Source organism: Vulpes vulpes, chromosome 2 (assembly GCF_048418805.1).
Source record: "Vulpes vulpes isolate BD-2025 chromosome 2, VulVul3, whole genome shotgun sequence".
NCBI lineage: Eukaryota > Metazoa > Chordata > Mammalia > Carnivora > Canidae > Vulpes > Vulpes vulpes.
Genome location: NC_132781.1, coordinates 156844976 through 156863656, shown reverse-complemented (window position 1 = coordinate 156863656; position 18681 = coordinate 156844976). Strand labels below are relative to the sequence as shown.

The 18681-nt window shown below is 44.1% G+C and overlaps 1 protein-coding gene across 4 annotated transcripts in view; it reads left to right on the top strand.

Annotated features, from left to right (window-relative positions):
• The first annotated feature begins 7540 nt into the window (after positions 1-7540).
• The window catches only part of CDC42 (cell division cycle 42), a 47177-nt gene continuing 36036 nt past the window's right edge, over positions 7541-18681 (top strand). For 2 of the 4 annotated variants that reach the window (XM_026012133.2, XM_026012134.2), the window contains exon 1: positions 7541-7644. The gene's annotated coding sequence lies outside the window, so the exon portion shown is untranslated. Of the gene's footprint in view, positions 7645-8341; positions 8485-18681 lie in introns of those variants that run through there. The other 2 variants (XM_072750835.1, XM_072750833.1) reach the window with 2 other exon arrangements.

Below are 18681 nucleotides of genomic sequence, written 5' to 3'. Positions count from 1 at the left end.
GGGGCAGGTGGGAGGGCTAGGGATGGAGGTAAACAAAACAAAAAAGGAAAGGCTTCCCTCAGGTGGCTGGCTTCCCTTTTGGTTCTGCACCTGACCTTGAAATGAGGTGAAGTTAACAACCCTTGGCTGCCCCTGCTTGAAAGCTCAAGGGCCCCCTGGGTGCCTAGCAACAACCTGACTGCCCAGAATGGTGATTTAGAAGCTGGGTGTGTCTCCTGGGCAGGAAGCCACCGACACCACCAAAGCAGTGGGGCCTCCCCTTCACTTCCTCTGAGCCAAAACTCCACCTCCAAGTGGGGCCAATACTTAGCGTTAGCCCTGTCTTAGCATAAATTGGAGGTTCTGGCAAAAAGAACTCCAGTGCTTACAAGGTGTGTCATCTCCGACCAAGTGTGTGATCTCCGACCAAGTCATGTCACCCCTCTGAGCTTCAGTTTCCACACCTGTCTTGTTCCTGTCTTATTCCCAGCTAGAGTCACCCTCACGCAGCACCAGAATCACAGAAACACCCAATAAATGCTATTGTAGCTGAATCTGGCCAATCAGGGGAAGGTTCACTTAGTGACTCTTCCTCAGTCGGTTGACCCTTTGATCTGTTCTTTTCTTCTGAGCCCCTCTCTGAGCTCTCCATCTTCTCATTTCTAACTTCTACACGTTAAATCTTGTTCTTAGCTTCTCATTTCTTCAGTCACATTTCTCTGCTTAAAAAAAGGGGGGGACGCCTGGGTGGCTTAGCGGTTAAAGTGTCTTCCTTCAGCTCAGGGCATGGTCCTGGAGTCCCGGGATTAAGTCCCACACCAGGCTTCCTGCGTGGAGCCTGCTTCTCCCTCGCCTCTGTCTCTGCCTCTCTGCCTCTCTGTCTCTCTGTGTCTCTTATGAATAAATAAATAAAGTCTTTAAAAAAATAAAATATAAAATAAAAATAAAATAAAGAGATTTAAGTAATCTCTACAACCAAGTAGGGCTCGAATTCATAGCCCCGAGATCAAGGGTGGTAGGCTCCACTGACTGAGCCAGCCAGGTACTCCTCTTTGCTTTTCTTATCTGCAGTCTTTAAACCTCACCATTAAGACTCACAAAAATTCTACACCTCTATGAAAAAATCGCAAGTGTTTTGGTTTTCAGACCAGTACTATTGCTAAAGTGACCTTTAATTTTTTTAAATGTAAGTGTAACATGCATCCTGGAAATTGTATGACTGGATGAATTTGTATAAAGTGAGCATATCCCTATAACCACCATCCAGATGAAGATACAGAGGATAGCCAGCATCCTAGAAGTCTCCCTCAGGTCCTTTCCTAGTCATCAATCTCCTGAAAAGTAAGCTATGGTGATTTCTACTGCCATAGGGTAGTGCTGCCTGTTTCTGAGCCGAATGGAATCACAGAGTGTATACTCTTTCATGTGTTTTCTTGTGTTCAACATTATGTCTATGAAGTTCATCTACTTTCGGAGCCTCCTGCTTTTTCCATGCCTGCGTACCCAGACATGCCTGTTCTTTCCGCCCGTGGTCAGGATGCGTGCCCCACCCTGGCCTGGCCAGCCTGCACCGGTCCTCTAGATTTAGATCAGACCTCTCTCCTTTGGGAAACCTTCCCTTATCAGCTCCGGGTTTGAATCTCAGCTCTTCCACCTGCCGGCTGTTTGACTTTAGACAAGTGGTACTAATAACCTCTTCATGCTCCATTTTTGTTGAAGGTAATAATTTCCATATTCCAGAGTTCTTGTGAATTTCAAGTGAGATAATACATATTAAATACTTAGAACAATGCCTGGAGCAGAGGAAGTACTTAGTAAATATTAAGTATAACTCTTATGAATGTTCTGCTTTTCTTTGATTCTCCTAGATTACTTGTACAAACCCTTGTCCTAGCACTTGTTTTGATTATTGTTTGTCCCACTATGAGACCTTAGCGCCTTGAGTAGAGATTATGTCTTCCTTCATTGTATTTCTTCAACAGGTAATTACTGAGTGTACACTACATTATAGCACTGAGGGTATAGTGGGGAAAGAAGTCCTTGAATTTACTTTTTAATGGAGAGAGACAGTAGGAGTATCAAAGAGGTGAGATCATTTTGGAGAGTGATAAGGTTAGGAAAACAAGAAAGCAGTGTGGTGTGGTAGTGGGTTGGAAGTGCTTCTGTAAGCTGGATGGGGAGATGTCTTCTTAAAGAGTTGCTATTTGAGCAGAGATGTACAGGGTGAAAAGGAGCAGGCTTGCACAGAGCAGAAGAGCTCAGGACAGTAAGCACAAGGGCTCTGAGGCAGGCACAGTAAGCTCAGTTCTGTCTGAGGATTGACAAAGAAGGCAACATGGCTGGAGCCCAGTGAGTGAGTGCATGGTTCTGAGGACGTTGGAGAGGTGGACAAGAGCCAGGAGAAGCCACTGAAGAGGTTAAGCAGAAGGATATTGGTTATCTTTGCTTTAGAGGTGCCTAGCACATAATACACTCACTAACTGTTGAATATTAGTCACAACACACCCATGACCAATTGGTTCACATGAACGATCCTCGGATTGTTTTCAAATTAAAACTTCATCACTGTACCATGTGCCCCTGGGTACTTGCTAAACCTTACCAGTGCAGATGGAGTTGCTCAGTCATTTCTAGGCTCTTCTCTCCCCTATCCTATCTCATGCACCCTTCTTCAGTGACCTAGATTGTCTCCACCAGAGATCGTAATAGAGATGAAGGAGGCAAGTCTGGGCCAGTTAGAGAAAAGGCAAGTAGGAAACAGGTTTGGTCAGTTCCTCTCCTTTCTCTGACTCCAAGAAGAGTCCAGGTCCCTGGACAAGCATAGTGATACAGCACAAAGTGGAGGAGGGAGGCTGAGTGGCAGGAGGGGCTGCAGAAGGAGTAGGTCCCTCCATGGGAGCTGATGGAGTAGAGCTGGAGCTGTAGCATCCCTAGCCCCTTACAGTGTGGCAGGCCAGATCAGGAGCACACCAGGAGTCCTAGCAGCAGAGTGGGGCTGCTGGCATGGCCTGAGCCATGACCATGACCAGCCAGAGAGAGGGGAAGACCAGCTGGTAAATCAGGATGGAAGGGTAGGCTTGCATCTAAGCAATAGGAATTTACACAACAGCAACTCTTCACTTAGAACGTGAGACTTTGTTTACTTCCAACTTTTATTTTTATGAAATATTACACAGGAGGGAAAGCACATAAAACAAATATATAGTACAACAAATGATTATAAAGCAAATATCCATGTAATAATCATCACCAAGGTCATGAAACAGCCCACTGCCAACACCGCCCCCCTCCATCGCTTCCAGATTACAAATTCCTTTAGAGGCTGCCAGCAGCCGGATTTTTATAATAATTACTTCCTCGCTTTTCTTTATAGTTTTATCGCCTGTGAATCACACAGAAAGTCTTAAATTAGGACTTTCTCGTGTAAATCCTAAGACTGAAGACCACAAAGGAGGGACTCTTTAATGGGGATCCTCCTCTTCTTGAGTAAATCTTGGCAGGCCCTGGAGAGATGGTGGTGGATTTGTGGTCTTTGGCATTTGGCAGGGAACGCAGTTTTGAGGTTTTTCTGACTCCTTATGTTTAAGGCACCTGGAGAGCATGTGAAGGGGCACGAAAATGTACCCCAAACTGAGCCCGCCCCTGGGAGCTTCCAGTAGTGCAGAGAAAGCACAGATGAACATGACAGAGCGGGGTGAGGGCCCGAAGAAATCCTCAGCTAAATGCTATGGGAGTTGAGAAGAAGCAGAGATCACTTTAGCAGCCAGAAGCTGAGCATGCGTTGTGGAAGAACTGGCGGTATGCTCATTCATGCATTATTTATCAAACATTTTTGAGGGCTGGCAGTGTGCCAGGAAATAAGGTAGAAGGATAGAAAAATGAATAAGATAAAATCCCTGCCTGCTCATGGCTTAATGGTTTCGTTAACACAGATACAAGTGATTTTAATATAGCATGCTTTAAATACAAAGGGTAATGGGAGTTATTGGTTGCCTGGGGTTGTCAGGCAAGGTTTAAGAGCTGAGGTCTATGCTGACCCTCAAAGGAGAGAAGAATGAGTTTGGAATGGAAGGGGACCACCGAATCTGCAGAAGCACAGAGGTGGGAAAGGACACAAGGTCAGTGTTGGCCAAGGGTGGGTAGGAGAGTGGGACTTGATTGGTAGGATGGATCAGCTGGGAAGGTGTTCTAGCAAGGGGACCAGCATGAGCAGGGGCATGGAGGCAAGAAATTATGGTACCTACATACATGATACTAGGTAATTCAGTCTTGCTGCATACAAATACATAAGATGTGTGATAGAGGAAGTGATGGTTACTTTTAAATGGCAACTTGACTGGGCCACGGGTGCCCAGATACTCAGTTGAACATTGTTCTGGGTGTACCTATCTATGAGGGTGTTTTGGGATAAGATTAATATTTGTATTGGCAGACGTTGTAAAGGAGATTGCACTCCCTAGTATAGTGGGTCTCATCTAATCAGTCGAAGGCCCAACTAGAACAAAAAAGGCCGACCCGCCATCGAGTAACAGATTTTTCCTGGCTTTGGACTGAAATATTGGCTTTTCCTGGGTCTTGAGCCTGCTGACCGTTAGACTGCCACTGAAACATCAGTTCTTGTTCTCAGGCCTGAGGACTTGGACTGGACCCATATCATCCGTTCTCTTGAGTCTCAGCTTGTCGACTCACTTCACTGATCTTGGAACCTATCAACCTCCATAACTGTGTTGAGTCAATTCCTGAGAATAAATCTTTTTAGATGGATAGACTAATACAAATCAATCTCTCTCCCATTCCTTCTCCCCCTCCCTCTGTTCCTCCTGTTGGTTCTATTCCTTTGGACAACCCTGACTAATACAGAAGGGAAAGGGAAATCACTTTGGAAAGGCAAGTTGGTGATGGATCACAGAGGACACAGAAAGCCTGGCTAAAGGACTTTGAATTTTATTTTAAAGGCAAAGGAAAAAATGCCAGGGTTCCTGAGCTGGAAAGTGACCTAACTGGAGCCAGGATCCTGGAGGTTGAAGGTTGTGCTGTATAAAATGAATCAAAACAGAGATTGTCAAAGGAAGCCTCTAGAAATGGGATATCAACTTTGTGGGTATAGGACCTATGATGCAGAAAGGTTGGGAGCCCCTGGATGTGCAAGGGTGTATGGACCCAAAGCAATTGGAGGAGCCTGAAGCAGGTGGTAACTGGAGATGGTGTCCGTGGCTCTGATGGGACTTGTGAGTAGGTGGAAATTTGGAAGTCAGGGTGGGGATAGGGGCTGGAGGAGGTAGAGATTTGGGAATCATCTAGACGGTGGTGCCAAGTACCACACCAGGGTGGACGTGGTGGGTAGGGAGGCAAAATCTTGTATTGGCAAGTGACAGGCACCTACTCAACCTGGCTCAGGCAGGAGAGGGAATTTATCAGCTAATGTGCCTGAAAACTGAAGTAAGACTAAATCCAAGGGCTCAATGGCAGTGGGATTTGGTTTCACCGTCTCTCTCTCTCTGCTCTCTTTTCACCCTGTTTGTTCCCATTCTCAGGCAGTTTCTCTCCTTGCAATGGGAAGATGGCTGCCAGCAATGCCATGGTTACATCCTGCCCTCAGCAGAGACATTCATCAATTGGACCGTTTTGACCAAAGTCCCAGAATTGAATCTCACTGGTTCTCATTGGGTCACATGCCCAATCACTGAAATGCTGCTAAAACTCTCTGATTGGCTGGGCCTGGGTCACCGCGTCTACTCCCTGCACTGAGGGTTGGAGTCCTCTCCTCTAGAGCCACAGGGATTGAGAATTGGGGAGGGGCTGCTGGAAGGGCTGTTACCAGAAGGAGGAATGGACGCTGGGCTGGTGACCACAGGAGAAGGGGAGCTGGAGACCCTCCTGTTAGTACGAGGTGGCTGTAGCCACAGGGGCAGGTGGGGACGAAGCCCCTGGAGGCTGTGGCTAGGCTGGCAGCAAGGAAGGGGTGGGGGGAGAGACTGGGGCCTAGTAGTAATGCTACTGCCTTTTGGGGCTGTGAAAAGGTTGGTGAGGGCCGTTTTGACAAAAACTTGACAGCAGAAAAGACAAAGTGCTAAGTGAGTCCTTGTTCTCAGAATAAAGGCAGGAAAAGTCAAGCGTTTGGGTGACACCCCATCAAGATATTGCTGCGCATGGAAAGGGCAGACATTGTCTGGGGACATTCATGGGATTGTGAGAGGGGATGAAGGAAAGGTCACTGCCAACCAGTCTTGCAGAGGGGAGAAAACACAGCCAGTTTTCCGCAAGTTTCAAAAATCAAGCTAATGCATTTTATAATAGAAAGTTACAGCAGCTGAAAACGACCTAAATTCCAATCGTAGATGGGTTCGATATATATTGTCATGCCCGTACAGTAGGACATAGGCTTTAAAAATGATGTTTCATTTGAGAGGCAAAGATACTCACAATGTAGTTTTGAAAGAGAAAAAACAGAGTACAATCAGTTTTTGTGCAATTAGATGCGTTACAGGTCTCTACATATCTGGAAAGGTGTACACCAAAATGTTAATATTTTGTAGGGATAAAAAAAATATTTTGTAGGGATAGGATCACAGGGAAGCTTCTCTTCTGACTTCTCTATAACCTTCTGATAGTGTAGTATGACAGTGTAGTGATCAATTAGAGCCAGCACCTTGGGTCCAAGTCCCAACTCTGTCACTGCCTGGCTTGGCAACCTGGGGGCAATTCCTTAATACTTCTGAGCCTCACTTCACGCATCGATGAATGGTAACGGTTCTTAACTGATAGGGTAGTTGTGAGCATTACATTAGCTACTATTACGTGCACAGCTGTTAGCACCAGGCCTGTAGTAAACACTCAAAAATGTAGTTATTCTTCCTGTGCAATCGAAAAGCCCAGAAGAAACTATGACTGTTATATCAGATGTATTGGAAACAGGTGTCTTGCTTGGCCAACTATCTGTGGTGGTCAGCAGTAAGTGGCATCGTTATTAAGCGATTTTCCTGGGGAAACACCTGAGACGAAGATGGAGCGTTCGGATTCTCCCGAAGCTCGCGCACTAGCAAGGGCCGACAGGTGATAAGCAGGTGCTGGGAGCACAGGGTGAGCAGAGGAAGGAGCCAGGGGAAAGAGTGCGAGGCCTTGTGGCAGGAAGTCCCGAAACCAAGATACTGCCTAAGCGTCTGGGGCAAGGGACAGCGTGGTGCAGGCGGATGAGAAGCGAGCGAAGGATCCAAGGCAGGCAGGCCTGGGAGGGGGGTGTCCCAGGCAAGTAAGTCATTGCCTCCATGCAAGTCCAAGCCTCCGCCTTTTCTTTTTTTTTTTTTGCCAAAGAGGGATGATAACGCTTCAGCCTCCGAAGGTTGAATGGAACAAGATCATTGTGGGTGGCCGAGCTTTGCAAACAGCGGTGGCTCAGCCGCTGAGCTTCTAGGCAGCCGCGCTGGCCGGCGGCGCATGCGCGGTCGTCGGCGTGACCCTGGGCGGGGAGTGGGGGCGGGGGTGGGGGTGGGGGAGGGACTCAGGCCCCGCCTCCAACCGCTCGGCCCGGGCTCGCCTCTGGACCCCGCCCACTTCCGCGGGCACCCAACCCTGCGTCGCCTGCGTGCTGACGTCAGGCGCGTGCCCCTGTCCGGCAGCCGAGGAGACCCCGCGCAGTGCTGCCAACGCCCCGGCGGAGGAGCTGAGGTGAGTGCGGGGCCCGAGGCTCCCCGCGGGAGCGGCTCCCCCGCCGTCCCGTCCCCGCCGCGCGGCCCCCGGCCTGTGCCCGCCCGGGGGCGAGGCGAGGCGAGGGGAGCGTGTGTGGGGGAGGCACCCCGCCTCTGGGGCCCCGGGGAGCGCGGGGAGGGGTGCGCGCCCCTCGCGGCGCCGTCCGGGCTCGCGCGGTCCGGGTTCTGTCAGGGAGCGGGGCGGGCGGGGGCGCTCGGCCGGCGGGACGTGCGCGGCCGGGGCGCGGGGCGCGGGCCGGAGGGCGCGGGCGGGGCCCGGCTGTCACCCGGCCGCGGCGGAAGGAAGGGGTCACACCCATCCCGGCCGCCTGGGGCCCCCTCCGCCCCGGCCGGGCCCCGCGGGCGCCGAGGACGGGTGGCTCGGGCTCCCGGGCCGGGTGTGCCCCCCGCGCGCCCCGGCTCGGACTTCCTGCTTCTCCGGGCGCCGCCGCGGACATTTTGCGGCGGGGGGGGGGGGGGGAAGGGAAGGGAAGGGGGAGGGGAGGGGAGGGGAGCGGAACCGCGAGCGCGGCGGGGAGGCGGCGGCCCGGGCTGTGCCTGCGGCGCGCCCCCCTGCGCGCCCCCCCGCGCGCCCCCCCCCCCGCGCGCCCCCCCTGCGCGCCCCCCTCCGCGCCCGCAGGGCCGGGGGCCTGAGCCTCCAGCCTCCTTCATTCCAGCCTTCAGGTCGACTTCCTAGCACCATTTCCGCTCGCTTCTCCAGGTCTCCCTGCTCTCTTCAGCCGAGGCTTCCCTTTCAGGGAGTTACCTAAACCGCCTCTCGAAACTGCCGTTCTCCGCTTGCTCAATTCCTCTTATAAGGGTGAAATTTTCTTTGTTCGTTTTTTTTTTTCCCCCCTCCCCTTTAAGTCCAAGAGAAATGCAGTGTGGAGGATTACGTCATCGCAATATAAGGGGCGAGAGCTTTAACTCCTACAAGTCAGGGGCTCGCCGAATGAAGACAGCGTGTTTTTTTTTTTTTTTTTTTTGCAGCCTCCGTTGGGCGCTCGGTGGCACATCCTGCCGGCCTCCCAACGCACCGTGTGCATAAACGAGCTTTCCGGCTGCCTCACAAAGCATCTAAAAAAGCCAGGAAGGTTTAAAATCCTCCAGATCAGCCCGTGCCAGGGAGTCTAGCGTTAAGACAACCCCTCCTCCGGCCGCTTGTGTAGGCAATAACTTGAAAGATCCCTTTGCAGTCGAATGGAGTGACCCGTGGGAGCCTCTCTCTGGTCCAAAATGACTTTTCCGAAGCTGCTCAACGTCCCCCATATGATGCACTTACTGATGCACAGTACAGACCTAAGTTGGCTCACGTGCACTCTGTGTGGCGAGGGGTGTGGTGGAAAGAGAATCATCAGTTTCCGCCCACCTTTCTTGCTAGACCAATTAATTTTGCCATCAAAAACGAATTTTGGATTCTTTACCAAAAAAACCCCAACCAAACAAACAAAAAAAAAAAGCAAAAAAACCAAAACCACACGTAAATGACATTTTTCAGACTTTTGGGCGATTACAGTGTTTCTTCCCCAGCATAGTAGATACACCACCCCCCTCCCTCCCATTGTATATCCTTCATTGATTACTGGGATACAGCATAGAAAAATGTTAGCATTGTAGAGCAGTTGTAGAGATCCCATTGTGTAATGGCATTGTTATAGGGTAGTTCATGTTGGAACAAGTATTTTCCTATTGTTCCTCTTATGTGTAGAGGGAACAGCGCTTGTTAAACGTTTAAAAGAAGAAGTTTAAATCCACTTCCTGTGGTGTATATGATTGGATAGGTATTGAGCTTGGATCTTCTGAAATACATTTGTCATAATGTGGTTATGTTGTTTTAAAAACACTCTCTGCTGAGCGTGTCTTGAGACTCTTCTACATTTAAGAAGTCTAAACATACATAACATCAGTTTGTATCTTCCCTTTCAAAATATATAGCAGAATAGTTTGCAGTTTTTAAACTCAGGCAAGGATTCAAGAGATTGATAGTTAAGTGAGTGTTAAAAATGAGCTGTTTTCCAGTAATTCCTTCAAGATCCGGAAGGTATCATCACATCCTCTTAAAATGTTTTCAGATACTAACTAAGACAGTTAAATTTAGTTTTTCGGGAATTTAAGGCCCATGTTACAGCAGCAGAGGTCAGGGGGCTTAAGTCAAATATCCATGAAATTCTTAAAGCACAACAAGACTAAATCTTGACGTTTTCTGTAATTTCAAGATTGGTTTTCCTTTATTCGGTTGTTTTTTATCCACTTAGAACTTTGTGGTCTGTTAGGCATTTCTAGTTATTTTTTAGTTGGTTACACTAATCAGATGTTTTGATCCAAAAGCTGTCACATATGGAAAACTTTGAAGTACAATTTATTGTGCCTGTCTGGGAGTCGTGTTTATAGGCGTTCTTGGGAGTAAAAGATTGTTCTTTTATTTGTAGATACATTTTAGATGCATTTCTTTAGTGTTTTTAGGATCTTTTTGAGAGCTTAGGGAACACAGTGAGAAGCACTTCAATCTACAAGGGCTTGCTCTGCAGGGGAAGGAGGGATTACTATTTTGTTAACTTAGGTCACATATATAGTTCTCTATATCCTATATTAAAGGGCTTCGTTCTAGGCTTTTATGATAATGCCTTATTCAGTGTTTGCTTTCAAAACTATTAGTGTTCTCTACCGGAATGTATCTGATGTGCGGACAGGACTTTGACCTGGCATGGTCTCCCCTGTGTCCCTAGCCCCTAGAATAGTGCCGTATGTATAGTAGTAGGTGTCAAGAAGTGTTTGTCAAGTGAGTGAATTTAATGAGATCTGTGGGTTAAGATTTTCTCTTTCTGCATATTCCATAGTCTTGTTTACTGTATTTCCTGAGGCTGGTGCTTGGTCAGCCATATCCGTATTCCAGCTCATTGAAGTGATGATTCCTAATCTACTCCTGCTTGATCTTATCCTTCTGTTTAGTCCAGTATCTTCCTCAGCTGTACTGTTTGGGCTGTTCACTGTCGGCTTAGAAAGTTTTTTCTGATGACCAGTTCTTGTTCTTCTAAAAATTATTTAGACTTTAATGTTAGCTTCTTTCCTCTATTTTCTTTTGTTTGCTGTTGCAGCTTATTTTTGCCGCTTTTTCCACCCTGCTCAACAGTATCAAATTCCTGGTCATGTTATGCTTTGTCCTTTACCAGTTTCTACTTTTAGTTACTCATCCTTTCAGTCCAAAATATTTTTGCTAAAGTAACTTTTGTTACTTGTTATTTTAGTTATGTCTGCTACTCCTGCTGTTGTAAGTCCCGGATGTCAAAACTTTTTTTTACTAGTTGTCCCTGGGACATTGGTCTCAAAAAGCTTGTGCATGAAGTTAAACCAGGTGTGTGTGTGTGTTTTATTTTTTTATTTTTATTTAAAGATTTTTATTTATTTATTCATGAGAGATAGCAGAGACACAGGCAGAGGGAGAAGCAGGCTCCATGCAGGGAGCCTGATGTGGGACTCGATCCCGGGTCTCCAGGATCATGTCCTGGGCCGAAGGTATGTGCTAAACTGCTGAGCCACCCAGGGATCCTCATGGGTGTGTGTGGTTTTTTTTTTTTTAAATTTAGGATTTTATTGTTCATTCATTCATTTATTTATTTATGATTTTATTTTTAAGTAGTTTCTGTACCCAGTGTGGGACTTGAACTCACAACCCCAAGATCAAGAGTTGCATGCTCTACCAGCCAGGTGCCCCGTGAAACCAGGTGTTTTCCTTCTTTAAAAAATATTTTAGGAGCGCCTGGGTGACTCAGTTGGTTAAGTGCCTGAGTCTTGATTTTGGCTCAGGTTGTGATCTCAGGGTAGTGAGATTGAGCCCTGCGTTGGGCTCGGTGGTCAGTTCTCAGTCAGCTTGAGATTCTCTCTTCCTCTGCCCCTTCTCCCACTCGTGTGTGCGTTTTCTCTCTCAAATAAAATAAATTACAAAAAATACTGTAGAAAATATTTCTTTGGCCATCTGTCACCTCTGTTGCTCACTCAGTTCTTTAACTTGCGCATCAATTTCTCCAAAAGTAAGTCATTTTGGTTTGCCATCTTAATTCTGCTATCTTGGGAGCTATACTGCTAGTATCGTAATTAAAGGTATAGACTCTCGAATCAGCTTGCCTGGGTTCAAATCTTGCTATTTACTAACTGTGCAAAGTAATGTCTTTGTGAAATCAGGTTTACCTTCTGTAAAATAGGGCCAGCAATAGTCCCTACCTCGCAGTGTTGTTATGAGAATCCAATCAGTTAATCTTTGTGAAGTACTTAAGACAATTCACTGGCACATACTAAGTGCTCTGTAGGCGTTTGTTCTTGTTATCATTACCACCTCTCTTAGGCCCTCGTGTTTGAGAAGCTGAGTTTTCCCCCCAAATCAAAATTTTAATAACTGTCCTTTCCCTAGATTAATCTCATGAAACTGTAAAAATTAAGTGAAGATTGTTACCTGCTTTAAGTTTTTGTCCACTATCTTAACTAGTGTTACATAAATGAGAGTGTATAATCAAATACAATGTGTGGACTATGGACCAGAAGCATAAGATCACCTTGGAATTCCATCCCAATCCCACTGAATCAGATTTTGCATTTTAATGAGATGCCCACATGATTTTTATGCACACTAAAGTTTGAAGCATGCTCTTAAAGACTGCTAGAGTGATGTCTTATGGGATTTCAGAAATAGCATTGAGTGCTTTATTTTTATTTTTCTTCCTACTTAAGTATGAACTGGTTTCTTTAAGGCAGTGTACCAGAATTTATTGCAAGGATCCTAATCTGAAAGTGGGTGAAACCAGTGTGGCATTTAAATAAGTGAGTTAGGGATCCCTGGGTGGCGCAGCGGTTTAGCGCCTGCCTTTGGCCCAGGGCGCGATCCTGGAGACCCGGGATCGAATCCCACGTCGGGCTCCCGGTGCATGGAGCCTGCTTCTCCCTCTGCCTATGTCTCTCTCTCTCTCTCTCTCTCTCTCTCTCTCTGTGACTATCATAAATAAATAAAAATTAAAAATAAATAAATAAATAAATAAGTGAGTTATAGTGTCTTGTCTACAGTGTAGAGTCACCTCATGTCTGTGCTCACTGTCGAGTATAAAGTTGTTAAAGTACAACTGCCCGCTTAGTACTAATTAACCATAACTTCTAGAGTAGAATATCAGTTACACATTTGAACCTAAATGATGTTTTATTGAAAACATTGTTAGGAAGAGCCTGTGATCAGGATAATTCCTATAATTGTTGGATAATTCCTAAATGTTGGCATTTAGCTGGTGAAATATAACATCTTTTCTGTTTTCTTTCCTAAAATAAGCCATATCTCTAATCTCAAGAGAAAATAGTGATAATAAAATCTAGTTTTATTTAGCTGCCATCCTTTTTTCTTTTTTAAGATTTTATTTTTTTATTCATGAGAGAGACAGAGAGAGAGAGAGGCAGAGACACAGGCAGAGGGAGAAGCAGGCTCCATGCAGGGAGCCTGACGTGGGACTCCATCCCGGGTCTCCAAGATCACGCCCTGGGCTGAAGGTGGCACAAACCGCTGAGCCACCCGGGCTGCCCAGTCATCCTTTTTTTTTTTTTTTAAAGGATTACATCGCATTTTTCTCTAGTAACTTTTCCTTCAACTATTTGGTGTAGGAAGTCCACCAGCACTATCCTTGTGCAGTATATGCTTTAGAGTATTCCTAATCCTTTTCAAATCAAGACAAAAGTAGGAAAGTATTCGTATGCCACATGGAAGTGAATGGATGAGGCTCTTCTTGGCTGGCTAGGCATGTTACAGACCCCAGGAGAGTTGGAGAGCAGTGTCTCAGGCACACCTGTGTCCATTCTGTATCAGGTGGCAGTATGAAGCCATCTAGTGTTGGATATTAAGGCACAACCGTCTTTTCAGCTAAAAAGATGATCACTGTTTGCTACTCCTTGTGGAAACAGAAGAGATTGAGAACAGACCAAATGAAGAGAAAATGAAGCCGGTGTGTGTGTGTGTGTATGTGATGGAGGTAGAACATAAGAACGCTGTGTTAATTTGTGTTAAGGAGTTGGAGTTAAAGATAGCTTGTAGAAGAAAGCATAAGCAAGGTTTCAGCTACAATCCATTTGTTTTGTTGATAGGCAGTTTAGGAGTATTTGAAATTTGGTTTGCTTTGAAATCTTTTTAAAAGCAGACGAAGAGAAATGGGAAGTAATTCAGTAAAGTTCCTTAGCAAGTAATTGTTGGGATTTTCATTATACAACCGCACTGTAGCGACTGGTATTTATTTCACTAGCTGAATGCTATTTTAGAGGAGCTTGATTTTAGAATCTTTTGAGGTGGAATTAAACATCTATATATCAATTAATTCCTAGAAAACCATATTTTTATTGTGGAGTTTCGCAGGTTTTAAGTAAATTAATAGATCTTATTTTTAAAAATATTTATTTTTAGAGAAAGTGAGGCGACCTGGGAGGAGGGGGCAGAGGCAGAGGGAGAGAGAGGGAATCTTAAGCAGAATCCACACTGAGCATAGGGCTCAGTCTTAGCACTCTGAGGTCATGACCTGAACCAAAATCAAGAGTCCAACGTTCAACTTGACTGAGCCACCCAGGTGCCTCAGACTTAGATTTTTTTTTTTTTTAAATAAAGATTTAATTTATTTATTCATGAGAGACACACAGAGAGGCAGAGACACAGGCAGAGGGAGGAGAAGCAGGCTGCATGCAACGAGCCCGATGCGGGACTCCATCCCAGGAATCTGGGTTCATGCCCTGAGCCAAAGGCAGATACTCAACTGTTGAACCACCCAGGCATCCCACACTTAGATTTTAGAATGTAAATTTTCAGTTATCAGATAACTAGGAAAAAAATGAGTAGTTCCTATGATTATTAGAGTCCTAGAGTTTAAATCAATATCTGATACCCTCATTTCAGAAAGTGTCCAAATAGAATAAATAATACCAAGTATAATCTATGGAAGTTTGAATTGTTTTAGGGTCATGTTATTTATTTGCTCTGGTCACCATGGGGCCAAGGGGAATGTTAGATCATCCTGAGAGTTTATAAACCAGTAGAAATGGGGTAGGGGATAATTTTAATGTTAAGAGTAATGCCTGTGTTTTTCTAGTGTGTTTCAGAATGCCTGAGAGATAGTTTCGGGGGGCGGGGGGTGACAACAGGTTGGAAACCATAGTCATTATATCCCCATCTTGGAAATTCCTAATCTATGTTTATTAAAGGTTCGGAGAAGTTAGTTAGGAGTCTCTTTAATTCAGTGTTTCTTAAGCTTGTTTAATGGAGCCCCCCCCCCCCCCCTTTTTTCTTTTTTCCCCTGCTCTCATGAAACATCCTTTAAAGTTTTGAGGAAATGGACTGGGAGGCATGGTGTCTAGTGGTTTATTAATCTCTATTAGAGTCCAGGAATATTGGTATGACCAAACAATGCTTGTGGTGGGTAGAAACATAGGAACAATATTCTTAAATTTCTGAAGCATGTGAACGATAGAGACTTCAGCAGAGGCTGTGGATGATCTGTTTTTGGTGTATTAAGTAACCCCCACTTGAGACATTTGCATAGAATTTGCTAATTTGCAATTTCTTGGGATTGAACTGAGTATGTTATATATAAAACACATCTTTGTGTGTTATATATAAAACACATCTTTGTGCACTCTGGGCAAGTGGCTCCATCTTAACTTAAAATTGGGGCAAGGTATTGGAAGGGAGAAGCAGACCAATATTAGGAACTGGGGAAGTGATTGTCCAGTGACTGCGAGGGAATGCTCTGAAATGGGGTCACGATCTCCAGTTTCTTTTGTTCTTGAATCAGTTATCCTAGTTACATTATTTTACTGCTTTCCAATATTCTGAAAAGCTTGCCGTAATTTCAAAGCCAACCTTTCAATGTTCTGGAAATCATAGAATTCATAACTGTTGTTTTTGTGATCCAAAAAATTTGTGAAGTTTTTAAAAAATAATTGTTCACATATATGAGAAATTAAGTTTTTTAAGGAGCTTGTACAGTAGTCTGTAAAGTCTTTGTATTTTACCATTTGACCTTTTTTTTCTTTGCTTTCTCTTCCTTGTCACACATACTGCCCCTCCCTGCCCCCAAGAAAAACCCCTACCTCAGATCCTGTCTTTTTAGTTTTTTTTTTTCCTAGTTGCACCTAATACATGGCAGTGAAAGTATATTATCCTAAAAACTTATCCTTGGTTCTAGTTAAATCAGAGCCAGGAAAAATAATTTTACTTATAACTGTGTTGCTAGTTATCCAAGAGATGAGAGAGAGGGGAAAGATATAATTTTATATATTCAGGTCAGGGTTAGATACTCAGGTTAGGCTGTCTTCTTAAAAAAAATTACTATTTTTTAGTAATTGGGGACATTTTCTTCAGGAGGAAGATCGATTTCTGTCCTGAATGTGACATGTGTTAAAGATAAAAAAGTTTGTTTTCTGCTGAAACCAGATTGTTTATCTCTGCTACTTTCATTTGGAGAAATTGGTATAAGTTTTGTTCTTATAAAATATAAATCTCTCTCTCTTTCAGTCTCTATTTTTAATATGAAAATGAGATGATTCTTTACAAATATTTAAAAAAAAACCACCACGTAAAAATCTATCTAAAAAAAGAAGCAATACATAGAAGCAGCTTTTAAAAATGGAACTAATCAATGGTAAAGATTTTTGTGAAGACCTAAATTCTAGAGATAATTTTTTGGCAGTTTTGTGATTGATTCTTTAAGTTCATTATACACTGTATCAATGAACTTAAATCTAAGTGAATTGTTCCAAAATTAGACTAGATATATTTTCATTATCTAGAACTACTGAGTGTATAATATACACTATTTCACTGTGGTACAGTTGCCATCACAGTGTGATAAACGTAATTCTTAGGGATGTTGTTTTTTAGGAGTTTTTGTTTTGCTAGTTTAAAACTTGGTAGAATTGGGTATTCCTAGAACAGAGGACAGAGTATAATACTAAGTGGTTTCAAACACTTGGTGTTAACTACTTCAGCTAGTTCAGGTTGTGGACTTGACTTACACCTTAGGAATTTGAGTTTTCTCTTCAGAAGGGTAGCAATTAAATTTTTTGTTTTTCATTTTTTTGTCCAAATAGTAACAGAAGAGGGTTTAGGAGCCTAGAGGACCCATTAAAGGGGATATTCTGAGAACAAAGAACAAGGTTGTTGACCTGCTGCATTGCTCACCCATACTGTCTTACTAATTTATGAATTGAGCAACTATTTGAGTGCCTGCTCTGTGTCAGTCACTTTTCCAGGGGTTGGGGATATAAATGAAATAGGCCCAAGCAAATCTCTGCCCTCATGATTTACATCATAGTGTATGAGTTGGAGATTAGTGTTTGGAGAAAAGCAAAGAAGGGGAGGATGATAAGGGAGGGCTGGTGGTCAGGTACAGTGGAATGCTTCAGAGTTTGGTTGCAATTTAAAATAACTTAGAGGAGTTCTCCAAAATGACATTCAAGCAAAGACCTGTGGGGGATGTGACTGAGCTATCCAGGCAAGAGCATTCTAGAGGGAGCAACTGCAATGACCTTTTTTTTTTTTTTTTTAAGATATTATTTATTTGAGACGGTGTGTGCACCCACATGGGGGTGGGAGTGGCAGAGGGAGAAGCAGATTCCCTGCCACCATGCAGGGAGACTGAAGTGGGACTCTAGCCCGGGACCCCGGGATCATGACCTGAGCCGAAAGGCAGACAAGCTTAACTGACTAAGCCTCCCAGGCACCCCCGTAACCGGTTATAATCAGTAACAAACTTGAAAATTGAAAATTAAGCAAGTGCATTTTGTAATGCATTTAGATTACCATTTTAGTAGCTTAGTTTCCCAAAATATGGTGTATGTGTATAATTAACCTGAGAAACAATTGATGGTCAAGGTAGAAGTTTGTGCTTTGATGCTGTTGCTTTTGGTTTCAAAGTGCTCTTGAAAAGGCAGATTGTTGCCAACACATATTGGTTATTTTTTAGAGTATTTGCTACTCTATCTTTATTATTTTTGTGTCTCTTGCTTATAGTGGATAAAACTACACTTGAGCTGCTGTGCAACCATGCTGAAACGTCTGTCCTTATGTCCTCATGTCGGCTGTACTGCATTGACACCGACTGGTGCAGATGTTACAGCCTCTCTTACTCTTTGTCAAACTATTCCTTGAAATATATGGTTGAATGCTTCTGTAGAAGTTCACCCCATTAACAATAAATTCCACATCAAAGTTGTTAGAAATTTGGTAGATTTAGAGTCTTGGTAATCTTATGTTTTAAAAATACGGCTTGTGGTTTATAAGACATACTGTACGATAATCTAAATGAAGGTACCGTACGTCTGCCTCATCAAGTGTAACAAAAGTCATGCATTAGGTTTGTGGTTGGCATCTCACTTGGTAATTTTTCCAAAGAAAGATTCTCTGCCATTCACTTTACAGTGCATATTGTTGCCTTGGTAATATAGTGACTTATTTTTTGCTGCAAATGTATGCTTGTATGTGGGATTTCTGATACAGGCTGGCACATGATTTCATCCTTGATAGACTTAGGACCAAATTACTGTGTACTGATTGTGAAAAGGCTATTCTTTTGTGTGGTTTCTTACAAGAGAGCTTAGGAACATATAGCCTGACCTTAAGATTTCTTCTTCTAACTTCTCCATCTGGTGTACAAACCAATCATCTGATTTCCTAAACTAAAAAACTTCCTAATAATTGACCATATTCTTAAACCCATCCTCCACTCCCACACCTCAAGTATTTCTTCTCTTTTTCCATGCTACTACCCTAGTGCAGATCCTTCATTTAAATCGTAGCTTATTAAAGTAGTTTCTTAGCTGAGTTCTTTTCTTATCTGGTTACCTTTGACAGTCCACCTTGGACTACAGGTACAAGATTGATAGTCGAAAACAAAGCTGTTCTTCGTAAGAAATGGTAGCCTTCTGGTTCCCACCTAGGTTAAATGAAAACTCCTCTGCTTAGCTTTTAGAGTATGACTTGGACTTACCCATTTTAAAAATTTCTTCC